General features: G+C 37.5%; 1 protein-coding gene across 8 annotated transcripts in view; it reads left to right on the top strand.

Annotated features, from left to right (window-relative positions):
- The window catches only part of LOC126283943 (ankyrin repeat domain-containing protein 50-like), a 471892-nt gene extending 464058 nt beyond the window's left edge, over window positions 1-7834 (top strand). For all 8 annotated transcript variants that reach the window (XM_049982337.1, XM_049982338.1, XM_049982340.1 and 5 more), the window contains 2 exons: window positions 237-1608; window positions 6843-7834. The gene's annotated coding sequence lies outside the window, so the exon portion shown is untranslated. The remainder of the gene's footprint in view (window positions 1-236; window positions 1609-6842) is intronic.
- The last annotated feature ends 11842 nt before the right edge of the window (window positions 7835-19676 follow it).

Genomic DNA, 19676 nt, shown 5'->3' on the forward strand with positions numbered 1-19676 from the left:
ATGATGGATTTCATAGCAAATCAACTTGGCTTTTCCATGGATTGGGAGAATATTATATATTGATACTCAGGTGTAAAATAATATTTCAAGATACAAAATTAATTAAACATTGGTATACACTGAGAACTCTGAACAAGTGTTAGTAGTTTCCTATCTACTTAAATTTTACTTTAATAATGATGCAGTGATGTCTTATGTAGTATGCAATTACTAATGACTTTTTCAATCTTTTGCAGATGATTGGTGATCCCAGCTTTCTGTGAAAGAAGAGGATGTATAAGATACATAATATGTGACCTCTTGTCAATACAACTGCCATATTCTTTGTAGACAGGGAAGTGTTTATCTAGAGTGTGGATGTAAATAACAGCAAACCTTTGTTTTGTATTTTTATCAAGAGTAATTTAAACTGGTCTATGTTTAAGTAAAATCAAATCTCTTGTGAGCTCTCTTGAAGAGTATTTCTTATTTGTACAGCACAATAGTCATTATTTTGTAGATGTTGTTTTGCAAGTGTAGTTTTTAATCTGTGTTTAGAAGACTTAAAACTGGGTTTAGTGTGAAATAAGCTTTGCCACATGAACTTCAGTATGTAAGGGGTAATCTGAGAGTAAGAAACTTGCAGATCTTGGTGTTGACTGGGCATTTTTTTTTAGAAGTAAATGGGTATGAATACTCATTGGTCTAATATATAACACAGTCTAATAGGTTCCTAAGTGTCTGAGCTGATGGTCAGTTAATATTTACCCCACTCTTCATTTTTCATCGGACCACTGACATCAGTTGAATATGTATATAATCTCAGTGATCCAAGTGCAGTTTCATAATTGAAATCAGGAGAATGATTTCCTAAATTAGCTTGTAGTTTGCCACTGTAAATAGACATCTAATAGTGACAGTAATTTTGTGTTTCATGTTATTTATTGTACAAATAATGTTTTAAATGCCTTTTATGTCTGTGTATTTGATGTCGGTCCTTCTTTGCTAATTTTCATTTTCCTGGAATTGTGATAAATGTTTTCAGCTCTTATTTGGTGTTAGTAGATGTTACACCTAATCCAGATACCATGTGATAAAGTTTAGTATACATGTATAGAATTTAAAAGACAAATATCTGTTAAGAATTAGAACTGTTATTTACTTTAAATTTTCAGAGACGATTAAAGGAGTTGTGTAAAAAAACTATATATAGAATATTGTTAGCACAGTGTATAATTGATAGTGTTGCATATATTTGAGAAAGCCAAATGTAATTGAAAAACATAAATGTTAAGCACATCTTATTTATTTGTGGTTGAATATACAATTGATCTCATTCTTTTATAGAAATACATGTTCTTTATATCAAGGAACACTGCTGACATTGTGATTAAAAAGTGCTGAAGTGCCATTTAAGAAGCTATAAAATACATGTATTCTTCTCAAGCATTACTAGAATCTGAGGAACCGTCTAAAGCTCCAGTAATTAATGTCAAATGAAAGTCAGTAAAAGACATTTTGTATAAAGAGATGACTCACTGTGGAGAAAACATTCAGAAAAATTGGTAGCTTCTTGCACAATTTTCGCAGCTTGAGATGCTGTTGGAAGCTAGAGCCCAACTAAGCTTTGTAAGTATAAAGTTATATTTCACTGAATTATATGTAGGCTTAAAGGAACATCTACTTTTGGGCAGACTGTTATTTTTTTTTCCATTTCCTGTTTAATACATTAGAAATTTATCTTTCATTGATATCAGTGTTGATTACAGTTCATGGTAATAATACTAGAACACACATGTGCACAGTGGTCAGTTAGTAAGCAAAGTTCCACATTGTTAGTCATATCTAGAAAGGGATATCTAAATATTAGGTTCTTTGCAGTTTTGTGAAATCATTTCATGTGAGTGCCAGTGTGATGCTTTCAAGACCATTGGGAATTCATTGTCTTGTCATTGCTTAGTTAAGTTACCAGTGACACATGCGCAGTACCCTCATTATTTTGGTAAACTCAAATTTATGTGATATACCGTTGTTTATACTTTAGGAGAGGAGGAGAATACTCACTGAAAAGCAAAAGCATTGAGTCGTGGACAGGCTCACACAATAAAGAAAGGAAACTTGTTAGCTTTGGGAATAATCCTTTCTTGAGCTAGAGTACAAACACACACAGAAAACACATGTGAATGTACCCTCATCCACACATGTCTGTGCATCTACATGGCACCATGCTGGACAAACAATGTCAGCATTCATTATATTTTTTTCATAGCTAGTAGATGCATTCTCAGTGCTGTAGCAGTTAAAGAGTATGCATCTGTTAATCTGTGACAGCCATGTGAAAGTGTTTTGGAGTGCTATCTAGATGCCTTTTTGCAGTGTGTCTCATTCACATACTCTGTTAAGTAATGAGTCCTTATTGGACTGATAAAATAAATGGTGGGCTTAATATACAAGATCAGTAATCATCAAGTGAGAGTTCTGCATCACTCTTATAATGACAATCTTTAACATTTTTATGTCAATTAAAAAGTCATGAAATTGGTAAAAAAGCTTCCTCCTCTTCTTCATCCACACACTCTAGGCAGCTGGTCAAAACACTTGGGGAACTGTTTATCAAAAATGTCTTCAGTTTCTTCATTCACGGTGTATATGCCCCAGGACATCAGGGAAAAATGCAGGAACTTTTTCATCCAGGAGAAAACCTGGATTATTATTATTATTATTATTATTATTATTATTATTATTATTAGGATTCCAGAAATTTTGCATTGTTTATTTTCTGTTAAATTTTTGTAATTTTGACTGGTAAGAACTGATACTCTAATAAAGAATTTTACTGTATCTCACTAGTACATAATAATACTGCAGCAATATAACATAAACAAGAGGAAAAACCAAAATAAAACTTAAGTTGCAAAAGGAAATGTGCCATTTACAACAACAAAACACAGTGAACACACAAGTGTCTACTAACAGCAAACTATGTCAAAGGCTTCAGGATGAAGACTACGTAACATAACAGCAAACAGCTTTCTGTGAGTGTGAAGTCACAACTGTTTACAGTAGATTCATTTGAGCAGTTTCCAGGGCTCATATGTGTATTCAGTTGAGTTGCATATGAGCAGTAGCTTTTTCTGCTTCTGGTTACTTCAAAAAATTTTGTGGCGCACCAAAGCTGCCAGATTCACACATGTGCAGAGCAGTGTGAGTTGGAGTAGGGATGGGGTGTAGTTTCCTTGTTACCTGTGTCTGTGTAGTGATTTTGTTGTTTCTTCTTCATTTAAAGCTCTCACATCAAATGAAAAGAAAATGAACTGTGGCCAGGAGCTATGAAGTGAATCAAAATACATTCACATAATTACGGAAAGCTAAAATGTGTATTGGTTTTGGTTTTTCGATTTTATTTTACTTCCACATTTTCAGCAATCAAACGTTAATCGCCCTGCAGAACATTGAAGTTATTTTTGTCAGTTTGATAAAGAAATTTGGCTTTCATTAATCTTTTCACTGAGGCAGTCAATTTATTTGAAACAAAGCCACACTATTGGCTACTTTCAGCTGTTCACGTAATTTCAAGTGCACATTTTAATCTTCTGCTCATATGGCAGTATGCCATAATAAAGAACCTAATATGAGATAATATAGTATTGGTGCACCAAGAAAATTTGCATGCCGAAAAGCTTAATATCAGGTTGGGGCCTACTCCAGCTTGAATTTGAACATACAAATGTGCACTTTAATCTGAATTATGCATTTTATTGTGATTTATGAAATTCTAATGCTCTTGCAGTGTCCTCTGATGTTGTTAAGTGTTTCTCTGTGGCGTAATGAGAGACCTCTTAATGCTATATATGTATAACATATGAGCTTCCTGCCTCATCGTAAATGCGCATGTGTGATAACACCTGTTTTCTGGTGCTCTCTGGCAACTGCTGAATGAACTTATTTCTAACAGGTCATGAGAAAATATTGTGAAGGGTGGTTTGGAAAGCCTTACTTTCAAAGTAAATTTTCTTTTATGCAAGATGAATTATGTTACATGTGAGATAGGCAATTAATTTCTTAAATCACAGAGCATTTGACTCTCATTTAAAACTTGACACTTTGAGGACCAACCACTTAGAAGAATTTGTGCCCAGAAGACTGGACATTTATGACATTATTTATAATTTTTCTGGAACATTGGTGTGATGTATCTTAACGTGTAACACATGCAAAGAAATACCAATAGTATATGTGAATGCTTGTCTCTTCTTATAGCTACTCTGTGTATATTAATTTAAACCTTAATGTTTCCTATTTGTGTGCTTGTGCTACTTAACGGTTGACTACATCACATCCTATGCTCTGAATATCTGCTGTCATCTGGTGGTGAGATCACGTGACATGAACTATGATTGGCTCACAAAAGCATATCACAATATCGATTTCAATGCTTCAGAAACTAACGTGCTGTGTTTGGTGGAATTCAAATTTATACTTTCATAATACGAAAATATGCAGTGTACATGTTGCTGCACATCAAAGATCCTTCCAAAAATGTGTTGTTCTTTTTTCTCTCTTAAGTTTCCTTTTCTAAAGTGTCAGGAAGAAGTTATACACCAATGAACTAAACCTTAACCATTCAAAGGATTTGTATGCCTCACAGTTCTGAGGGAAAGCATCCTCTCACTCAACACAGAAAAAGTGCATTTTTAACTGGGAATCCAAGAAAAATCCAAGCATTTTTTTCCTTGTCAGTGTATACACATTGTTCAATGTGTTTACTTTCTCTTCCTCAGAGTTCATGAAGCAGTCTTTCTTCAGTGTAGAACAATAATGGAAATTCCAGAGTGTAACAATACATAAAATAAGGGTAAGGCAACCACTCACCTATAATGGACTGATAATTGGAGCCTAGAAACATGTAACAGAAAATTCATACCAGGTTTTAAGCTCTTACTCCATTTTCTAGCAAAAGTACACACATTGACATGCACAACCACCCAGACACACACTCCCACAGCCGTGATGAGAAGTGTACTTCCCAGCCATGTGAACAAGTAGAATTCAGAAGTGGAAGTCTACTTGGAGAGGATATTTCCAGTAATTTAACAAAAAGAGTGAAAATAGGATTGGGGTTTAATGTTGTGTCAATGGGTAGACATTAAAGATACAGCACAAGCAGGGGATGGACAAGGCATAGGGAGAAAAATTGATCATGGCCTTTACAGAGGGATCAGTGCAGTATTCTGCTTAGGGGAACCTAAATCTCATTAACTGGACAGGAATTCTGATTCCCATTCTCTCAAATGTGAATTCAAAGCATTGACCATTGTGTCAATGTCCACTGGAGACACCTTGTACAATCTTATGGACATTCACATGTGTTGAGATGCAATGTCTGTCATTTGTCATCTGCTATGCTCCAATGATTTGTGAAAAACACATACTGTTCTTGTAGCCAGGCAGCCAAAGTGCAGGGTTAACTTAAATGAGACACATACTCTTGTAATTTCTTTTTCCATATCCTCTTTTATGTAAGTTTCTGTCAACAACAACATACATTATTAAATGTTTCCATGTTGTTTAGTATGTGACTTTTTAAAATCCAAAACACATGTGTTACCTCAGCTGCATGCAAAATGTAAATAAAATAATCTACTCTTGAAGTGGCAGCAGGAAAACGCACATATAAAGCTATTGAAATCTGCTAGCCTTCAGAGCCAGTGGCTCCTCCTTGTGGCAGAAGTGTTGAAGTGGAAGGAAGAATGATGAAGGGGAAGGGTTGGTTAGGTGTAGGAAATAGGGAGCATTCAGAAAAGTCACCCTGAACCTCGGGTCAGAGGAGACTTACTAGATGGGATGAGAAGGAAAGCTGTATACACTACTCTCCACCATCTGAATACCTTCTCTGTTTTGGGTGACAAATAGAGAACCTTAGAATTTTCATCAAATTTTGTGTTGAACTGACTAAATCTAATATAGAGACCTTGGATATCATCTACGAGATGTGCTATAATTCAGATGATTTGAGGGCAGTTTAAGCAGTCCAAGTAACTCCAGAATGCAGCCTGAAGTTCCTTGTGGCTGCCCACTTCCAGAGGACGTACAAAAGATGGAAAACATGCTTGCATGATATACTGCTGCAGGAAGCTTTGTATTGTGAAGAATATTAATTCACAATACTTGCACTACAATAAAATGACTTCAGTCTTAAGACTTTTTGGAAAAGACCTTTGCTCGGGTGTGTGAACTAATTTCATGTTCGGAGGGGTAGAAAGCCCTAGTAACTAATATTGTTCAGTTGTTTCAATTGTATGTAGAACTGTGTAATGAAGTGGGCACAATTTTCTGGCTTCTCATTGGGTATGTGAGCCATTTGATGATGAGGCAGAGGATATTTGCTTCTGGAGGATGTAGTGTTCATCTGTGAATGGGACTACAGATGAGGCTTCAGGGGATGGTCATCTTTCATCTGATTTTAGCGTCCTTACTGATGTCACGTTGTAATTTTTTATTCATTTTTATTTATTTGTTTTTTTGTATACTTTGCTTCCCTCCGTATTGCAGCTATAATTTTGGTTACTATTATCTTTCTGTATGATTGCATAATACTATATTTTGTGTGTCCTTTCCTAATTCTCACCAATATGTCTCTCTTCACATTCTCAACTTTTGAAAAATATGTGAAACTCGGAAAACTTAAACAGTTATCTACTTTCACCAGAGCACTCATTTCATTGTTTGGAGGATTGTGATATGAAGACCAATTCTTTCTCATGATTTTAATTTGCTGATTAAAACTGGCAATCACAATATTTTTACTTTTACTGTCACTGGTGGCCAAATTTATTAACTCAAAACAACTTTGTTTGTTTTAGAACCTGTGGATCTAAATTGCTTGGGCTGCGAAAATGGTGATAGAAACCTTACTTTGCTGGAAGAATGCATGGACTATTAGATCCATTGATTTATTGATGGAAGTACGCTCTTGTACTGTTGGAGACTGATGTATTTTGACACTGAAATTGTCCAGTATCATTGAATTTTCATTTGCCAAATACTTTCACTATGAAGAGATGTAAATAGCCATAATATAAAGTATATTCCACATCGGTGATTTTTTTATAAGAATTAAACCTTATACCTGATTACATTATGTTACACCTACAGTTGAATGTGTATGAAATAATTGTACATTATTTATTGTAATTTTCTCTTGCCAAAATTTGATATTCCTTAAGCCCTTTTCCATAAGGCATTAAAAGAAAGGAGCTTCAAACCGATGTAAAACTAACCTGGTTATTTCAGAAAAAAAACATTTGTATTTTCATGCATAAAATAACAACATAAATACAAGACTATCAAAATAGAAGGCAATAATAATTTTTTGTAATGTTTTGAAGTTTAACATTGGTATGACAGTAAATAATGAAGATTAACAAAAATTACATTCCTGGAACATCGGTCTAAGAATGTATCAAGAATTGACTATTACATGTAGAAAAGAAAATTACTTTTAAAATATGAATGTATTTTCAATGAAGGTTGAATGTTTTGAGAGATGCTTAGGGGCCTACATACATAATTACTGTATTCTTGTCATTAATATGAGCTGCCAAGCAAATGTATTACTACTACTATTATTATTACTGATATTAGTTGGAAATTTTTTTTCCTGAAGTTGTTTATTTTTGTTACTGAATTTTGATCTGTTTCTTTTGAATTTCTGCTAATTTAAGTCATGAGGAAATATAACAATTTTGTAATTTATGTACTTTATGTACTTTGTGGAACAATGCTTTGAGAAGATAAGAAAGAAACTACCTTGTGTTGTAAAAGTCATGGCTGAAACATAAAAACTTCATACAGAGATTGGTATTTATTACTTTCTTTACTATTATCAAAATTGTGACTTTTCCTGCTTTCCCGACAGTCCTGTTGCAAGTATGCTTCTCAGGTTTGTGTTACTCGAACAATATTTCATCGATGCAACTGCTCGACATCATCAGGTGGTGGTAGCTGCTGCTGTCACTGCTTCAGGGCATGACTGATGATAATCGTGTGGTGGCATCAGAATGTATCATACTGGGAGCAGGCAATAGGCATGTGTGGGAATACCCTTGTAGTCGGAGGAAAGCGGCGCTCTTGGTGCCCCCCTGCTCGGAGCTGCAGAAAGGCAGTCTGCGCGTGTGCTATGGGCAATGACTGTGCTGGCAGACGCTCATGCGGTAAAAGTCTGAACTGAATCTCAATTGCGCATTGCATCACTTGATGAATTGGAAGTTCTTGTTTTCCCTGTTGTATTTAATGGCAGCCAGTACTGGATTCCAGGTGTGCACTCTGCATCCCTGTAGATAAGATTGGCCGCTTTACGGATATGTATGGCCTCCATAACAACACAGTCCTGGAAAGATGACACTAGGATTAAAATTTCCATCTGTTCGTAAAGTATGCGATGTCCCATGTCCAGGCAATGCTCCGCTACTGCTGATTTATCAGGTTGCGCCGGGCACGTATGATGATGATGATGATGATGATGATGATGATGATAATGATGTTTGACACTATGTTCTTACACGGTTCAGCATGTTTGTCCAATATAAGATTTTCCACATTGGCATGGGATTGTATACACGCCACATTTCCTAAGGCCAAGGTCATCTTTGACTGACCACAAGAAATTCCTCAGATTTGCTGTTGGCTGAAAAACACACTTGATAACGTGCTTTTTGAGGATTCTTTCTATTTTTGAAGAAATTCCACCAAAATAGGGCAAGAGCGCAGTTGCAGTGGGTGCCCCTGCATCTTCATTTACATCCCTGCTTCAAGTCTGCTCAGAACAGAATGCATGGTGTATCTGTCTATCGGAATAACCATTCTGTTGGAATACCATTCTCAGGTGTTGTAGCTCACCAGGTAGACTGTCGGCATCTGAGACTATATGTGCTCTATGCACCAAACAGTGTAGAACACTACCACATTGCACAGGATGATGGCAACTCGTGGCCTGCAAATGTAGCTCCGTATGAGTTGATTTATTGTAGACGCTGTGTCCCAGTGTACCTTCAGCTTTTCTTCTGACTAAGACATTCAGGAATGGTAAGATGCCATCCTTCTCCACTAAGATTTTGAACTGTGTATTGGGATGGACTGAGTTCAGATGCTGGAGAAAAACAGGTAATGTCTCTATTCCGTGGAGCCACACCACAAATGTATCGTTTACATATCGCCAGAAACAAGAAGGTTTGAGACTTGCCGACTACAGCTTTTTTTCCTCAAAGTCTTCCATAAAATAGTTGACCACCATGAAAGGCAGAGAACTTCCCATGGTGACACTGTCCACTTTTTCAAAATAGTGGTCACTGAATAAGAAATATGTCGAGGTAAGCACATGTTTAAATAATGCCACAATGTCTCTCTGAAACTTGCTGCTGATAAGCAGAGGACTCATAGAACATCTGAAGACATTTAAGCAAACAAGTGTTGGATATTTTGGTTAGCTTTGACGTTACATCTTCGTTTACAAAAGTACCTCTGTAGGAATCATTAGAGCTTATCAAGAGACAGTTTGAGAGAGACATTGTGGCATTATTTGAACATGTGCTTACCTCAATTTATTTCGTATTAAATGACCAGTATTTTGACAAGTAGACGGTATCGCCATGGGAAGTCCTCTGTCTCTCATGGTGGCCAACTGTTTTATGGAAGATTTTGAGGTCGGCAAGTCTCAAACCTTATTGTGTCAGGCAGTGTGTAGACGATACATTTGTGGTTTGGCCCCACAGAATAGAGGCATTATCTGTGTTTCTCCGGCATCAGAACTCACTCCATCCCAATATACAGTTCAAAATCTTAGTGGAAAAGGATGGCATCTTACCATTCCTTGACATCTTAGAAGAAAAACTGATGGTATACTAGGACAAAGGGTCCATCGCAAATCAACTCATACAGAGCTATATTTGCAAGCCACAAATTGTCATCATCCTGTGCAATGTGGTAGTGTCCTACGCTGTTTGGTGCATAGAGCACATATAGTGTCAGATGCCGACAGTCTACCTGGTGAGCTACAACACCTGAGAATGGTTTTACAACAGAATGGCTATTCCCATAGGCAGTTACATCATGCATTCTGTTCTAAGCAACCTCGAAGCAAGGATGTAAATGAAGATGCGGAGGCACTTGCTGCAACTGCATTCTTGCCCCATTTTGATGGCATGTCTTCGAGAATAGATAGAATCCTCAAAAAGCACATCATCAACTGTGTTTTTCAGCCACCAGCAGAACTGAGGAATTTCTTCTGCTCAGTCAAAGACAACCTTGGCCTCAGAAAATGTGGCAAGTAAAACATTCCATGCCAATGCAGAAAATCTTATATTGGACAGACATGCCAAACTGTGCAAGAATGTTGCGTCGAACATGATCATCATACACACCTGGGGCAACCTGATAAATCAGCGGTAGTGGAGTATTGCCTGGACACGGGGCATTGCATGCTTTATGAACAGAAAAAAATTTTATCCCCAGTGTCATCTATCTGGGACTGTGTTGTTAAGGAGGCCATACATATTCGTTTGGCGGACAATCATATAAACAGGGATGCAGGTTTTCAACTAAGCACTGCCTGTAGTCTGGTACTGGCTGCCATTAAATCACAACAGGGAAAACAAAAACTTCCAATTCATCAAGTGACGCAATGCACAACTGAGATTTAGTTCAGACTTTAAGCACAGGAGCGTCCAGCAGCACAGTCATTGCCCATAGTGCACGCATGGATGGCCTTTCTCTGGTTCCGAGCAGGGAGCACCAGGAGCGACGCTTTCCTCCAACTAAGAGTGTCTTCCTGTACCCATGTATTGCCTGCTCCCAGCATGATAAATTCTGAGGCCGCTGTATGATTATCGTCAGTCATACCCTGCAGCAGCCGCTACCACCACCTGATGGTGTCGAGCAGTTACATTGATGAAATACTGTGTGAGTTACACAATACAATCCAGTGGCAAACCCAAGAAGTGTATTTGTATTATCAAAATTGTAATAATAATTATTAGTGTTACTATAAAAACATCCAATGGTGAATGCTATACATAAAGTAGGCATATTCAGGATTTTGTCATGGAACATTTGGTTTTAAATTGGTAATTTCGTCAGCACTAACACGAAGTTACATTCTACAGTACAGTCTCTGGTATTATGCTACTCATTGACAGTCAGATGAGGCACAGAAGAACATCAGTTTACCAACAGTTGTAACCAGAACAGATGTGGAGCCAGATCAGATGACACAGCGTTTTGTTTAAAGCAGTGACCATGCTTTTTGCAGGAATAACCATTTCTGGGTTCTGGAAACATATTTTAAAGTGACTGCTAAGTTGACTGCTTTAAAAACATCAATGTTGATTTCCTTCCACATACTTCTTCAGGGCATTATTACATCCTGTCTGTAATGGTCACATCATAAATGGTGTGTTAAAGTCTTAATCTTTTGATCTGTTCTTTGTTGGAAGAAAAAAATGTACAGATGTACGAAAAAATGAAATGTTGTTCTGAACTCTGATACACAAGCAAGTGTGTGTGTGTGTGTGTGTGTGTGTGTGTGTGTGTGTGTGTGTGAGGGGGGGGAGGTAGTTGGATGGAACAGTGGGTTGTTGGAAACAGAATAATAAGTAGAAGATGAAGACCATAATGTTGAAGAAATTATAGGAAAAATTAGCTGTAACACATTACTAATCTTCCTAATTCATTTGACAGCCTGGAAATACTGAGATCATTTTGTGTGGAAACAAATGTTTCAGAATGCATTAGCTTTTCAGAAGTTAACAGGAACCTGCATAAAACATTACAGGTGCATGCTTTCTGTCATACGACGACTATTACTTCCTATGGCGTATAGTTATTAGGTTTCTCGAGTGGCATAAACATAGATCCTTACTCCATGCGAAGAGCTCGTACCTGTATGAGCTAACATTTCCCTATTCCCATTTGTGTCGCAGTATCTGTAAATTTGTGTTTAGTTGCTGTCTTGTTGTTTTGAAAATTTCAGTCACGGAGACTAAACTTATTTCTTTCTTATTTTATCAATAACAGCTCAGTTTGAATCAGGATAGAGTTGGGATTTAGACCTGAACTTTTCATGTGAAAAACCAGTAGAAACTAAGGAAGTGCAGCTGATCCTCAGTTATAATTAAAAATGATGTTTTACTGCAGCACTTGACATTTACTACATACGAGGCCTGTTTTTTTTTTCTTTTTTTTTTTCAACCTCCGATTGGCTGCAAATAAAAGAAAAATGTACAGAAAATAATAATTTTATTACCAAAAGTACAGTAAAATCTTAACTTATTTTTCTACATAATCGCCAAAACGATTGAGACACTTGTCATGCTGTGACACAAGCTTTTCAATGCCTTCCTTAAAGGATATTGCCGCCAGTGAGGACAGGTAAGTCTTGATGGCGTCCTGAAGTTCTTCGTTAGTAGCGAAGTGCTGCCCACCTAACCATGACGTCAGTTCTCGGAACAGGTGATAATCACTTGGTGCTAGGTCCGGGCTGTACGGTGGAGGTTCAAAAACTTCCCATTTCAACTTTTTGAGGAGGTCTTTTGTCATGTTGGCACTGTGTGGTTGGGTGTTGTCACAGATCAAAACAATGCCAGATGAAAGCATTCCTCTGCGTTTGTTTTGAGTGGCTCTGCAGAGACGACACAAAGTTTCACAATAAACTTCCTTGGTTATCATCGTAGCTTGCTCCATAAAGTCCACCAGCAGCACTCCTTTATGGTCCCAAAACACAGTGGCCATTGTTTTTCTTTTCGTCAGTGAATGTTTAAACTTTTTTGGCTTGCTTGGGGAAGCTGTGTGCATCCACTGCATTGATTGTTCTTTTGTTTCAGGATTTTCATTGAGGACCCACTACTCATCGCCAGTAACAATCGACTTAAAAAAAAACATTTCCCTCATTGGCATAAAATGTGAGAAACGATAATGCTGATGCCATCCTTTGTGTTTTGTGGTCGCTACTCAGCATTTTTGGGATCCAACATGCACACAATTTTTGATAGCCTAGGTCTTCAGCCACAATTGTGTACAAAGCAGACCTTGAAATGTCTGGAAATTAATCTGACAGTTCATTCATTGTAAACCTTCGTTTGCATCTCACCGCCTGATCAACACGCTCTTTGAAGCCTACAGTGGCAACAGACTTGCGACCTTATCCACCTTCATCATGGACATCTGTTCATTCTTCTTTAAATTTTCGACACCATTCCCGAACACTACCATCACTCATAACGTTGTTACCATACATGTTGCTCATTCTGCGATGGATTTCCGCAGCACTACGTACTTCTGCTTGCAGAAAACGGATTACACTTCGTAACTCACATTTGGTGGAAGCATCGTGCTTAGTGGCCTTGTTTACACGAACGTAGCTCGGCTACGACTGACACACGGCAGCTGAAAAAGGTAGAGGTTGTGATGGGGGAGCTGTGCAATTGCATGACATGCAGGTCCGGCTCCTCCTTACCTCTTACTTGCTTAGATGGACGATCTGAGGTTGGCTCTTTTGGCTTTTTTTTTTTTTTTTTTTTTTTTTTTTTTTTTTTTTTTTTTTTTTTTTCCCAACCTCCGATTGGCTGTAGCAAAGAAATATAAAGGCACCAAACTTGCAGCTTGGGTTACACAGGACCTGAAATTGAGGGTAGCAAAGTAGAAACAGAAATGCTAAAATGTACATAAGATATTACTTTCCAAAGAATCCAGGAGTACTGCCCCAGTTTAATTCTCATATCACTGTAAAGATGAATGCTATAGATATTAGCATCAGTAGTGTTCAGAAGCAGCTAAAATCAGTAAACTTGAACAAGCCCTGCGGACATGATGTAACCAGCCGGCAGTGAATGGTCCAAGTGTAAGAAGTGCAGTATCAAACAAAGATTGTCGTGGTTAAGTGATCATGGTATTGGATTGTGAAGCAGACAAGCTGTGTTCAAAACTCCCTCCTGCCATTTGTTTGTTTCACAACATTATGAACTGTCCATCCTCTCATTGAAATGTTTGCTCTCTTTCTGTTGTCTTGGCAGCTATCATACTATGGATTTGCCATAGAATTATGAGTCATGTGGTAAGAATATGTTACTGTCGCAAGTAAACATCATGAATAATGAGAGCAGGCACTATACCACACAGACATCTCACAGAAATGAAACCAACAAATAAATGGGTATGAACTACGTTACAACAAAAGAATTCAAGAGTCAAAACTTCCAAAATGGAACGCAACTTAAGCAACATTAAAAATTTATGTTTTGACAGGGCACGGAGAAACTGTGTGATTGCAGAACAGTTGCATTCATTTGTTGCAGCTTTTGTGATAAAACTATTGTGTTGTCATTGTTTTCTTGGGAGTGATCACATTCTCATTCATAGGAAAATCCTAAATCAGGCAAGGAGGCACTTCTGACTCACTTACCATGCGTACAAATTAGGCGTGTCGGTAAGATATTCCTATCATATGACAAACATACTGTCACTAATGCCATGTATGACACATCAGACATGGTTTTTGATGGAGGATTCAGTTGTTTGTTATTAAACACTTGTGGTTCCCATTCGAAAGCCACTTCCGTTTGGCTGCTAACAGACTAGTTGTGCAGAATCAACTGTCATAATAGGTCCCTATATTACACCTTGCTGTTGCAAACAGACATTACACCATGATTCAGACACAAATTAGAGATTAGCAGACAGCGAAATAATAATAATAATAATAATAATAATAATAATAATAATACACACAAGCAATTAATTCTACTCACAATTGGAAAGCCCCTGGAAAAGATAAAATAGCAAATTTCTGGCTAAAGAAGTTCACCTCAACACATTCACATCTAACTAAATTATTTAACAATGATGTAAATAAAATAGAAAGAAACTTCCACATGGGAAAAATATATTAAAAACAAAGATTCCAAGACTTACCAAGCGGGAAAGCGCCGGCAGACAGGCACATGAACAAAACACACACACAGAATTACGAGCTTTCGCAACTGGCAGTTGCTTCGTCAGGAAAGAGGGAAGGAGAGGGAAAAATGAAAGGATGTGGGTTTTAAGGGAGAGGGTAAGGAGTCATTCCAATCCCGGGAGCGGAAAGACTTCCCTTAGGGGAAAAAAAGGACAGGTGTACACTCGCACACATACACACACACATATCCATCCGCACATACACAGACACAAGCAGACGTCGATGTCTGCTTGTGTCTGTGTATGTGCGGATGGATATGTGTGTGTGTGTGCGAGTGTACACCTGTCCTTTTTTTCCTCTAAGGGAAGTCTTTCCGCTCCCGGGATTGGAATGACTCCTTACCCTCTCCCTTAAAACCCACATCCTTTCATTTTTCCCTCTCCTTCCCTCTTTCCTGACGAAGCAACTGCCAGTTGCGAAAGCTCGTAATTCTGTGTGTGTGTTTGTGTGTTTTGTTCATGTGCCTGTCTGCCGGCGCTTTCCCGCTTGGTAAGTCTTGGAATCTTTGTTTTTAATATAAATTATTTAACAGTTACATTGCAGACCCATACACATTTCCTCATACACTTACACATGGAATAACTTACCTGATACCTAAAGATCAAGCAGACACAGCAAACTCAGCTAAATATCGCCCCATAACATGCCTACCAACAATATACAAAATATTAACTCCAGAAATATTAACTCCAGTCATGACACAGAAATTAATGACACATACAACACAGAACAAAATTATAAATGAAGAACAGAAAGGCTGTTGCAAAGGAGCACGAGGATGTAAAGAGCAACTGATAATAGATGCAGAGGTGACATATCAAGCTAAAACTAAACAAAGATTGCTACGCTATGCATACATTGATTACCAAAAAGCGTTTGATAGTGTATCCCACTCGTGGTTAATACAAATATTGGAAATATACAAAGTAGGTCCTAAATTGATACAGTTCCTAAACATAGTAATGAAAAATTGGAAAACCACACTTAATATCCAAACAAATTCAAATAATATCACATCACAGCCAATACAGATTAAGCGTGGAATATACCAAGGAGACTCATTAAGTCCTTTCTGGTTCTGCCGTGCTCTGAACCCACTATCCAACATGCTATATAATACAAATTATGAATACAATATTTCTGGAACATACCAACACAAAATCACACATTTGCTATACATGGATGATCTAAAACTACTGGCAGCAGCAAATCAACAACTCAACCAATTACTAAAGATGAAAGAAGTATTCAGAAAAGATATAAATATGGCTTTTGGAACAGACAAATGTAAGAAAAATAGCATTTGGTAGCTACCAAAGCACCGAAGCTCAGAAGGTAGAGCACTTGCCCGCGAAAGGCAAAGGTCCCGAGTTCGGGTCTCGGTCGGGCACACAGTTTTAATCCGCCAAGAAGTTTCTTATCAGCACACACTCCACTGCAGAGTGAATATCTCATTCTGGAAACATCCCCCAGGCTGGGGCTAAGCCATATATCCGCAATATCCTTTCTTTCAGGAGTGCTAGTTCTGCAAGGTTTGCAGGAGAGCTTCTGTAAAGTTTGGAAGGTAGGAGACGAGATGCTGGCAGAAGTGAAGCTGTGAGGACCGGGCGTGAGTCATGCTTCGGTAGCTCAGATGGTAGAGCACATGCCCGCGAAAGGCAAAGGTCCCGAGTTCAAGTCTTGGAGGGGCACACAGTTTTAATCAGCCAGGGAGTTTCATATCAGTGCACACTCTGCTGCAGAGTGAATATCTCATTCTGCACTATATTTTACTTCTTGTCCTTGGACCATTCACAGTTTCTATTTTGCTTTTTTTTTTTTTTCATAGTTCAGTAAAACTTCTTCCCGTCTCCATGCTTGATTTGTATTCAGTTGTTGACAGGCTGTTCACTTGGCCCTCTTACCACTAAATCCGAGGGGGGAGCAATGGAGAGTTTCCCTTGTTATAATATATTCTGAGCTCAAACATAGTAAAACAGAATGATGTCCTTCGTGCCAACCAGCTTTATCCAAAAATATCAGTAATGCAAAACACAACTATAGCTTTTCTCACAAGGTATCCTGAAAGCTACGAATCAAGGCAATCTGGTGCATAGAGTATTTTTTGTTTCGAAAAGCATTTGGCACAATAGTATTCAAACTCTTATTAATGAAAGGTCTATTATATGAGATATCCAATGACATTTGTGATGTGTGTTATGTTGGATGCTGAGTGATTGACTGGTGTAGAAATAACTTCAGTCATGCCTCAGGGAAGCATAGCAGGTCCTCTGTTGTTAATTTGTGTTTTAATGACCATACAGCCTCTTTTAAGATGGTGCAGTTATCTAGAATGATGATATACCTGAAAAAAGCTGCTCACTTATTTAGTCAGTACCCAACAAGATTTCTAAATGGTGTAAGGATTGACAACCACTGTGGCTTTAATTCTTCATTAATATAAAAAGTGTGCATTTCACAAAATGCAAAAGTGAAGTGTCCTGTGGTTACAGTATCATGAGCTACAAATAAGATCAATCAGATGTACAAATACCTGGTTGTCACAATTTATAGGGATATGAATTAGAATAATCACATCAGTAAAAAAGGTGGCAGACTTCAGTTCATTGGTAGGGTACTCCAGAAAATGCAGTCTGTCTACAAAGAAGATTGCTTCCAAAACTCTCATTTTGTCCTTCCTAGAATATTGCTAAAGTATGTAGGACCCACACTAAATAGGAATAATTGGTGATAGTGTATGTATGCAATGAATGGCAGTACAGATGACGACATGTTTGCTTGACTTACAGGAGTGTGCGACTGAAATGGTAATAAACTTGAACTGACAGAAACCTAAATACAGACTATCCCAGGAAAGCAAACATGGACATTTCCAAGAACAACAGTTAAGCGACATATCAAAGCATACACTACACCTCTCTACATACCATTCCCTATGGGACCATGAGGACAAGATTATACTAATTACAGCACACACAAGCATTTAAGGAGTCATTCTTGCTACCATCCACATGAAAATGGAATGGAAAGAAACATTACATGTCCTACAGTAAGAAGTATATGTTGCAGTGCACTTCACAGTGGTTTGCAGATTATAGATTATGGATGCAGATTGAGATTTAGATGTGAAAACAGAAATATAAAACAAAAATGGCATATTTTATGTTTTTCATTTTTGACCATTTTTAGGTGTATTTTTCTGAGATAATATACAAACAGTGATATAGTATTTGTTCAAAAAAAATTCTGAGATAATATACAAACAGTGATATAGTATTTGTTCAAAAAAAAAAAAAAAAAAAAAAAAAAGGGAGAGAGAGAGAGAGAGAGAGAGAACATAGTAATTGTGCAAAAGACTTTTTAAAAAATCATTATCTTCATATCTCACACCACTGTATTTTTATGGCATTTGCTATTAATTAGGCTAGTTACCAGTCAGTGTCCTTCACAGGTTTTTGTAATATGGTAACATATTCTTTTACAGATGTATGTGTATGCTAACTAACACACTTCATCAACGTAGTACATCAGGTGTGTACATACATGTATGATTCTGTGACTAGAGCTGTTGCAGTGTAGTATTATGTATTGTGAATGTTCATGTTCTTATGGAGGCTGTGGAAATGAATAGAAGTGAAAGGGGTAATCCCAGTGACTAAAACACAGTTGCATTGGTAAAGACTGGGAATGTTGGGTAATTACATCTACAGTATTCTTTGTACCATGTAAGGTAGCTAGGAGACTGTACTTGGATTTAGGAGGAACAGATTTGAAATCCCTATCCAGAATGTCATATTTAGATTTTCTAGGTTTAACTTAAATTACATCTCATGAATGCCAGAATTGTTCTTTCAAAAAGTCAATTATCAGAAACCTACCCAATCTTTGTTCAATATGAACCTATTGTTCATCTATTTTGAGCTTGTTGTTAAAGTGGCATTAAGCCCAAACATTTTATTTTTTGTTAATTGTCATTCTACCCAACATGTTGTCACTAATGAAAATTTGTACCAGACTGCTTTTAACAAGCAGAACTGAATTAAAATCAATGAAATGAAAGCATTGATGGAAGAAGAAATAAGTGAATATGCAATGACATGAAATTATATTAACAAAAATCATGAAGAAATGGCCGAACTTCCTGCAGTGTACCGAATTTATTGTAACTGATGAAGATACAGAAATTAATGTAACCCAGTGAGTGCGACAAGCAGAAAATCTGGGTTTGAATCACAGTGTGGTACAAATTTTCAATTGTCATGGCATTCACAGAAAGCTCCTTGTCACTTCCAATGTCAGACATCCTTCATCTGATCTAACACTACTAAGAATATCCTTGTCTGAGTAAAATAATGTAAGGTGACAATAATTATTCCTGTGATAAGTGATGGTGGTGGTGGTTAGTGTTTAACGTCCCGTCGACAACGATGTCATTAGAGACGGAGCAGAAGCTCGGGTTAGGGAAGGAAATCAGCCGTGCCCTTTCAAAGGAACCATCCCGGCATTTGCCTGAAACGATTTAGGGAAATCACGGAAAACCTAAATCAGGATGGCCGGAGACGGGATTGAACCGTCGTCCTCCCGAATGCGAGTCCAGTGTGCTAACCACTGCGCCACCTCGCTCGGTGTGATAAGTGACATGTTAACTGAACAGTATTTTACTTTGATGGCCAAACTTCTAGTGAAATCAGAA

Source organism: Schistocerca gregaria, chromosome 8 (assembly GCF_023897955.1).
Source record: "Schistocerca gregaria isolate iqSchGreg1 chromosome 8, iqSchGreg1.2, whole genome shotgun sequence".
In the NCBI taxonomy this organism is placed as follows: Eukaryota; Metazoa; Arthropoda; class Insecta; order Orthoptera; family Acrididae; genus Schistocerca; species Schistocerca gregaria.